Raw genomic sequence first — 7,997 nt, 5'->3', positions numbered from 1 at the left:
ACTTCCGAACCGGTAGGGAAGGTAAGTAGATTTCACCCCTGCCCTGGTCTAATGCTTGTAATTGTCATGGCTGAAGAAGTTTCTTGGATGAGAAGCGAAACGTCTTCAAAGAAAAACCAGAAAGTCCAGCGGCCTCTTGAAAAAGCACCTTTGGGGCGTCCAGGGGTTTGCGTCAATTTAATAGTGGGGACCTGAATTATTAAGGCATACTATATGCTTGAATGACTGGACATTGTTGCCCATGGCAACAGTTCCATGGATTTCCACACTCAAACATCCTTTGGTGAGTGCTTATTAATGTATGAAAAGAGAAGCAATGAGTCATCTTCTCAAAGTTGCGTATTGAAGGTCCAGTAATTGCATTTTTCTTTTTTTTTTCTTTTGCAGAGACCGGACCATGGTTATCATCAATTTTGGATTTTTAATATATACTGACCATGCATGGTGAGCTGTTTACTTCTCCTTTTGGAGAATTAAAAGACTTGCAGCTTCAGATAGTGGTGGTGATAGAAGGACAGTAGGAAGACACGGGAATATATCTCCAGAAAAAACCCAGAAGGTAATTTTCTGCTTCCCTGCTCAGCTATGAATGGAAAAAAAAAAATAAAAAATCATTCGCTTGACTTTCACATTGCATCACTCATACATCTGTCCTATCCTGTTTGCCAGTGAATCTCATTATTAATTCATCCCATCCTTAATTCAATGGCAAAGATTCAATGCAGCTGCTCTCTAGGTGTTAAAAAACACAATCGCTCCTCAACATATCACCATAACTGGGTCTGGAATTATAGTCACAAATCATTACATAAATTGAGGAATCACCTGATGGACCGGTAGTGTTTTTCAACTTTGGCTGCTACCGGTTCACTCGTGGGCGCACACAACACTTCTGCACATGTGCAGAGATGTCCGGATGGGTGGGCGGAGCCTCCCGCCACAGTCACTATTATTCGCCGGATCCGGGGTGAACCAGTAGCAACCCACCACTGGACAGGATCCAATTTTTCAACAGTTTTTGCAGCTGTTGCTAAATGAACGCCATGGTCCTTAAGCAAATCAATTTTCCTCAATAGTGGTGGTTTTTTGCCAGAAACTGGAAGCAAACATTGGAAATTGGAAAAAAAAAAAACCCAGGAAGTAATGACACCCGGGCGGCAATCGCTACCGGATCACCGAAGCACAGGGAAAAATTGCTACTGGATCGAGTGATCCGGTCCGATCCAGGAGCATTTCACCCCTGTATTGGAACACTGCTATCAAGTCTCTCCTAGTCCTAGTCCTTCTTTTCATTAAACTAGACATACCAGTTCCTGCAACCGTTCTTCATATGTTTTAGCTTCCACCCCTCCAATCATCTTTGTTGCTCTTCTCTGCACTCTTTCTAGAATCTCAACATCTTTTTTATATCGTGGCAACCAAAACTGGATGCAGGATTCCAAGTGTGGCCTTACCAAGGCATTATAAAGTAGTATTAACACCTCACGTGATCTTGACTTGATTCTATCCCTCTGTTTATGCAGCCCAGAACTGTGTTGGCTTTTTTGGCAGCTGCTGCACACGTCTGGCTCATATTTAAATGGTTGTCCACTAGGACTCCAAGATCCCTCTCACAGTTAGCACTATTGAGTGTGGTACCACATATAGTGTACCTGTGCATTTTGTTTTTCTTGCCTAAATGTAGAACCTTAATTTTTTCCCCATTGAATTCCATTTTGTTAGATAGCGCCCAATGTTCAAGTCTGTCAAGATCCTTCTGTTTCTTAAGCCTATCTTCTGGAGTGTTGGCTATTCCTGCCAGTGTGCATGGGTGTTTGCTATACTGTATTTGGTCTCCTCACACTGCCTTCTGCTTTTGTGACTGCCTTCCAGTTCATTCATGTAGGCTGAAGAACGAAGGTAAGGGGTTCAACAATCCTAGAATCATAGTTTCAGGGACCTCTATGGTCATCAAATCCAACCCTTACACACTGCACCATTCACTCTCCAGTCTTTTTCAACCTTGGCCACTTTAAGAAGTGGACTTCAACTCCCAGAATTCCCCAGCCTACTAAAAATTTTGCAGCAGCTTAAATTCCCAGGAAAAGTTGTATCTGCTTTCAAAGATTCAGATGCTGCCTTGTTTGCATCTTTGCCCCTTTTCCAATTCTGAAGTGCTGCACAGTCCTGATCATTCCTTTAAATCAAGCCCTTAATAAAGGATGCATGTCTTAAAATCAATTTTTCGATAAGTGGCAGATAACGGCATCTATTGGGGCACCACAAAAGTCAAGGTGGCAGCCGCAGCCCGATTCTTCTTTGTACATTTGTCCATACATAGGTTTGAGGGTTTGACCATTTTTACTGATTTCATTTTAAAACAAAGCAAAATAGAAGCGTCAACATTATCAGAGACTACACACATCTGTTCCATCACTTACTTTCTGTTTTGTTTTGCTTTTAATAGAAAATTAGGCTACTAAATTCTGATGGTGTGATTTGAAAATTATTTTGGAGAGCTGTTAAAAAAAAGGGGCTGATTACAAAGCACTACTTTAAATAAATTACTCTTGTGCCTTTGATGCAGAGGTGGGTTTCAGCAGGTTCTGACCAGTTCTGGAGAATTGGTAGCGGAAATTTTGAGTAGTTTGGACAACCGGTAGTAAAAATTCTGACTAGCCCTGCCCCCATCTATTCTCTGCCTCCTAAGTACCAACTGATCAGGAGGAAATGGGGATTTTGCAGTAACCTTCCCCTGGAGTGGGGTGGGAATGGAGATTTTAAAGTATCCTTCCCTTGCCACGCCCACCAAGCCACACCATGCCCACCAAGCTACACTCATAGAACCGGTAGTAAAAAATTTTGAAACCCACCACTGCTTTGATGGCACTGAAGGCGTTGCAAGGGGAAATGTTTTATCTGGTGTGTTCTTACACACACACACACACACACACACACAAAGTCTGTATGGAAGAAAAAGTTTCAGCCAATCTATTTTTCCAATTGTGTCATGTTTAAGCACATTGACTTAACTGTCTTTCATCTCCTTAAATACAACTCAATTACTAGGTTTCTCTGCTAGTTTTAAAAATTGCTGCAGGCATATTATTCTTGGACAGGAAGAGGACAATCATTCTGATAAGATTCAGCGCACAACACACTCCCCTTTGTCCTTATGGGCATGTTTCTCCTTTTATTTAACAGTGGGGGGCCCCATTCAAATATGCTAATCTCATGTACAGTCTGCAGCTTCAAATAGCAATAGCACTTAGACTTATATACCGTCCCATAGTGCTTTACAACCCTCTCTAAGCCGTTTACAGAGTCAGCCTATTGCCCCCAACAATCTGGGTCCTCATTTTACCTCCGAAGGATGGAAGGCTGAGTGAACCGGTCAGGATCAAACTCCTGGCAGTAAGCAGAGTCAGCCTGCAATACTGCATTCTAACCGCTGCACCACTGCGGTGCTGAAACGGCACAGTCCATTCACGACTGTCTCAATCCATTCTCCATCCAGATCTTTGCCCACCAAACCCCTAACTCCGTAACATAAAATCTCAGTGAAAAACTCTTTCAAGGGGTGCAAAATTCGTCTAGAAAAACCCCTGGAGTTTTTCCTTGGCAACAGAACTGAAATGGTTCCAGTTTCTTCTTCCGTTTCTTTTTCAATTCTAAATTTACACAGTGCTGGAATGTTCTGCTCATCTCCCGTCAAGCAATCCTGCTTAAGTTTCTGAGCCCAGATACGGTTGGCAGGTGGGCGTTGTCATTTTCCTGGGAAAATGTGTTGACATATTATTATAAGAAAGTTCATTTCCCAAAGCTTATGTATTTCGCATTGTACCAACCCAACCATGATCAGCCTTTGGTCATTGATCTGAAAATACCAGGGCAATAAGGAAGATGACATCTAGGTACCTACATTGCGAACCCTCGGCAGCTTTTCTGACTGTGGGTTTCCCGAGTCAACTTTCAGGTTTAATTGGATTGAAACTGAAGAGAGGCTGCAGAAAAGCATGGAGAAAGGATTTGGTTTTCTTCCCTTTGATGAGATTTCAACAGTGCTTTTTCTTTCCTGCTTTCGTAAAAGGTCAGGCCTGATTTTATTTCTTGAGTGAAATGAATAATTTATGCAGTCACTCAAGAGAACAATATCTCTTTTAAAAAGGTAAAGGCCTCTTCAACTGCACGGAACAAGTCCTGTTAAATCCACCTGATTTTCTTGGCAGGGCTGGAGAAGTGGCTTCGTGCTACCTTCCTCGAGAAAGGGTTATTTACTTTCCTAAGCCAGCCTACACACTGATGTGACCACATAGTCTCCTTAACCAGGCATTCAGCAACTCTGATCCTGCTTAACCTTTCGGAGATCAGTAAGATTGGCCACAAGGCACCAGTCATCAATACCAACACAATTATGCCTTCAGATGTCCTTGTGTCAACTTCATGAATACATCATGTAGTTTTCTTGGAAATGGCTTACCCGGGACCTTCTTCCAGGAATTGTTTTTCAACTTCCTAACAGAGGCTATAAAACTGGAATTCCCTATTGCAGCGATTCTCAATCTCAGAAACTTTTAAGACCTGTCGACTTCAATTCCCAGAAGTCCCCAGCCACACAGTTTAAAATTGCTGAGGTTGAAAAACACTCCACTAGTATCTCCCATCCAAGTACCTCGGGGTATTTGTTTTCACTTTAAAAGCCTAGCAGGCATATCTACAGGTAGATCTTGTTGGTGTGATGTTCTCAATTAGATCACAAGTGGGGTGAACAGTTAGCACATGAGTGGTACAGTTTTTTTGTGTTTGGCTCAGTGGTGGGTTGCTCCTGGTTCGGTCCAGTTCTATAGAACCGGTAGTAAAACTGGTGGGAGGCTCCACCCATCCACCACGATGTCATCATGGGTGATCTGCGCATGCACAGAAGCTTCTGCACATGCTCAGAAGCACGCACTCCCATTGCGAACCAGTAGTAAAGGTAAGTAGAACCCACCCCTGGTTTGTTTCCATTTGTTTCTTTATCCGCTGAATCAGCATACAAGGAAGATGTCCAGAAGGTATCCACATGGTGCTCAAAAAACAACTTACATCTAAATACTAGTAAGACAAAGGAGATGGTGCTAGGTTTCCAGAAGCATAGAGAGGAACCTGCCCCACTGCAGGGGTGAAATGCTCCCAGTTTGGACCAGATCGCCCAATCCGGTAGCGATGGCAGCGGGTGGTTTGGAGAACTGATAGCAAAATTGGTTCATTCTTGGATTTTGAAGGTGAGGAGTTTGGCTGATCTCGACAACACTGCTCAGCGGGTAGCAAGCGTCTCTCAACCCCTCCCCAAGCATTAATTTATTAATTCATTTATTCACTCATTCATTCCATTCATTCTCTACATTCATTCAGCCCATTCAGTCATTCAGTCAGTCTATCCATCCATCCATCCATCCATCCATCCATTTACTTCATTCATTCATTCAGTTCATTTACTCATTCACTCCATTCATTCACTCTATTCTCTCCATTCATTTACTCATTCCCTCCATTCATTCTCTTCATTTATTTACTTCATTCATTCATTCATTCATTCATTCGAAAGGAACAATTTAGGACTTCTACTTCAACCCCTATTCAGTATAGGAATCCAAATGAAAAGGGGAGATTCCACATCGGGGAGGGGATGTTGTTGAAAAGCTGTAGAAATCATCTTGACTCCCCCCCCCGAACACTTTTGATTTAGCTTCTATTCAAGTACAATCAAAGAGTAACCTTTCTATGTAATTGATTCGAGTGCTGAACTGCTACTGTCCATCCACCTTTCCTAATATGCATCTGCCTTCCTGCAATTTAAATCCGTTGTTTTCTCTTATTTCTTCTACTTCCTTAGTTTTTGTGGAAAGAAAGACTCGATTACCAGTCCAGTTATTTCCTCTTCAGTCCTGTGCATTTGAGTTCTGCTTTTTAAACACGTATTTTTTTGCATTTGTCTCTATTATGTTTATCTCATTTTTCTAGTCCTTCACAATCCCTTAAATGTTGTTTCTCTTCTCCCAGTTTGGTGTCACTGCAAATTTCCCCTCCATCTCCTCATGCAAATTATTTTTTTAAAAAAAAATTGAAAATAACAGAGACTGGGCTGAATCTTAAACAGTAGTGCCCCTACTTTTATCTTCCTCACTGGTGGAAGAATTGTTCATGAATATTCTTTGAATACAATTTTTGCTTAATCGTCCTGCTATCTGCCTTTCAGATTAATCCTGCAGGGCAAGTCCATGGTGACTTCTGATAACGATTAGTGCATTGTTTCTGAGGTGCTTATGTATCAATTGCTTTATGATTTGCCTTAGAATGTCCCCAGGGTTCAGGATGAGTGAGATCCCCATCTCCCCTGGCGAGCCATTTTCTAGCATTACTCAAAGATTATTCATAAAATCTTAGCCATATCATCATCAGTTTTCTTCAGAACTCTCATATGCATTTCCTCTGGCCCTGAAAATTTAAAGTCATTCATAAATATTTCTTTATCATGACCTGATCAATCCCAAGCACCAGTCCTTCTTCCTGAGCTTCACGATTTTGAGGGAACACACATTCTCTTTCTTTTGAAGAACATCAAACTACTCAGAACAGCAGGAGACTGGAGAGGGGTAAATTGTGTAGTGGTAACACAAAAAGGAAATATAGGTATTGGCTGACTCTTTGTCCTCTTAACACCTCTGCCCTCCCCAGTGTTGGTCTACAAAATGTCAGCCTAAAATCTTTCCTGTAGACTTGAATAATAGATGCACGCTGCCCTTAAACCTGATATTAACATTTTTGAGTTAAAATTGATTCCATGTATCCATATGGGCACAACCATAAAAGTTTTCTGGGCAACAAAACAGAGGTATTTTGCCATTATTTCCACACACACCCCCAAGATGTTGGCAAAGTCTTTCCAAATTGAATATTCCAAGCAAGGCGTTCTAAATGGATGAAACATTTCATGGAAAACAACGATCTGGGGTTTTTTATGCGTGTAAACCAATATTCTATTCTATTATGCCATTTAAGAGAAAAACAGAGTTGGAAGGAACCTTAGTAGTCTTCTAGTCCAATGCCCTGCTCAAGTAGGAGACCCTGGCCTGTACTATTTCAAACAAATGGCTGACCAATATCTTAAAAACGTCCAGTGATGGAGCACCCACAACTTCTAGTGGCAAGCTGTTCCACTGGTTAACTGTTCTCCCTGCCAGGAATTTTCTCCTAAGTTCCAGGTTGCTTCTCTCTTTGATTAGTTTCCATCCGTTGCTTCTTGTCCTGCCTTCAGGTGCTTTGGAGAATAAGTTGACCTCCTCTCCTTTGTGGCAGCCCCTCAAATATTGGAACACTGCTACCATGTCATAATATCATACCCTGTTAGGGCTATAACCAGTCTCTGTTACTATTAGTGTCCGCTCTTACTATAACAAGTTATCTTGGAGATTATTATTGTCTGAAAATGTTCTATGAATAGGATAGCATCCCAATGCAGTCAGAAGGGCACCTTAATGCCATTGAAGGCAAATGAAGATGGTTATGAGTGTGGCCAATGTTAAAAGATAGTTTTGAATGGGATGACAATTACAAAGAAGGGAGTTATTTCTCAGCATTTTTGCAAAATCCTTACCTGAAACTCTGCCATAATCATGGCAAAAAAACAAAACAAAACAGTTACCAGTAAATTGGACATGACTTGCTTAAGCAATGCCTTGCTTAGCAACGGAATTTCTGATCCCAATTGCGGTCATAAGTCAAGGGTTACCTCTGTATGCAAAAACAGCACATTCTACAACCTCTTTTGAAATCATTTTCAAAGCAAATTGTCCACAGATTGGTTTGGAAGCCATCCTTACCAACTGGCTAACACCAGTTCTTGATCAACCTAATAAAAAGGAAATATTGCATAATTCATTGACCGCAATTTATTGAGCCACTGAAATAGGAATCCTCCTTAACTTGACAAAATGATTTCACATCAATGCCTGTTTCAGACAACAAGCTCTAAATGA

Source organism: Pituophis catenifer, unplaced genomic scaffold, assembly GCF_029215685.1.
Source record: "Pituophis catenifer annectens isolate HBS135680 unplaced genomic scaffold, rPitCat1.0.hap2 SCAF_9, whole genome shotgun sequence".
Taxonomy (NCBI): domain Eukaryota; kingdom Metazoa; phylum Chordata; class Lepidosauria; order Squamata; family Colubridae; genus Pituophis; species Pituophis catenifer.
The sequence above is the reverse complement of the archived record's forward strand: the minus strand, read 5'-3'. Positions refer to the sequence as shown.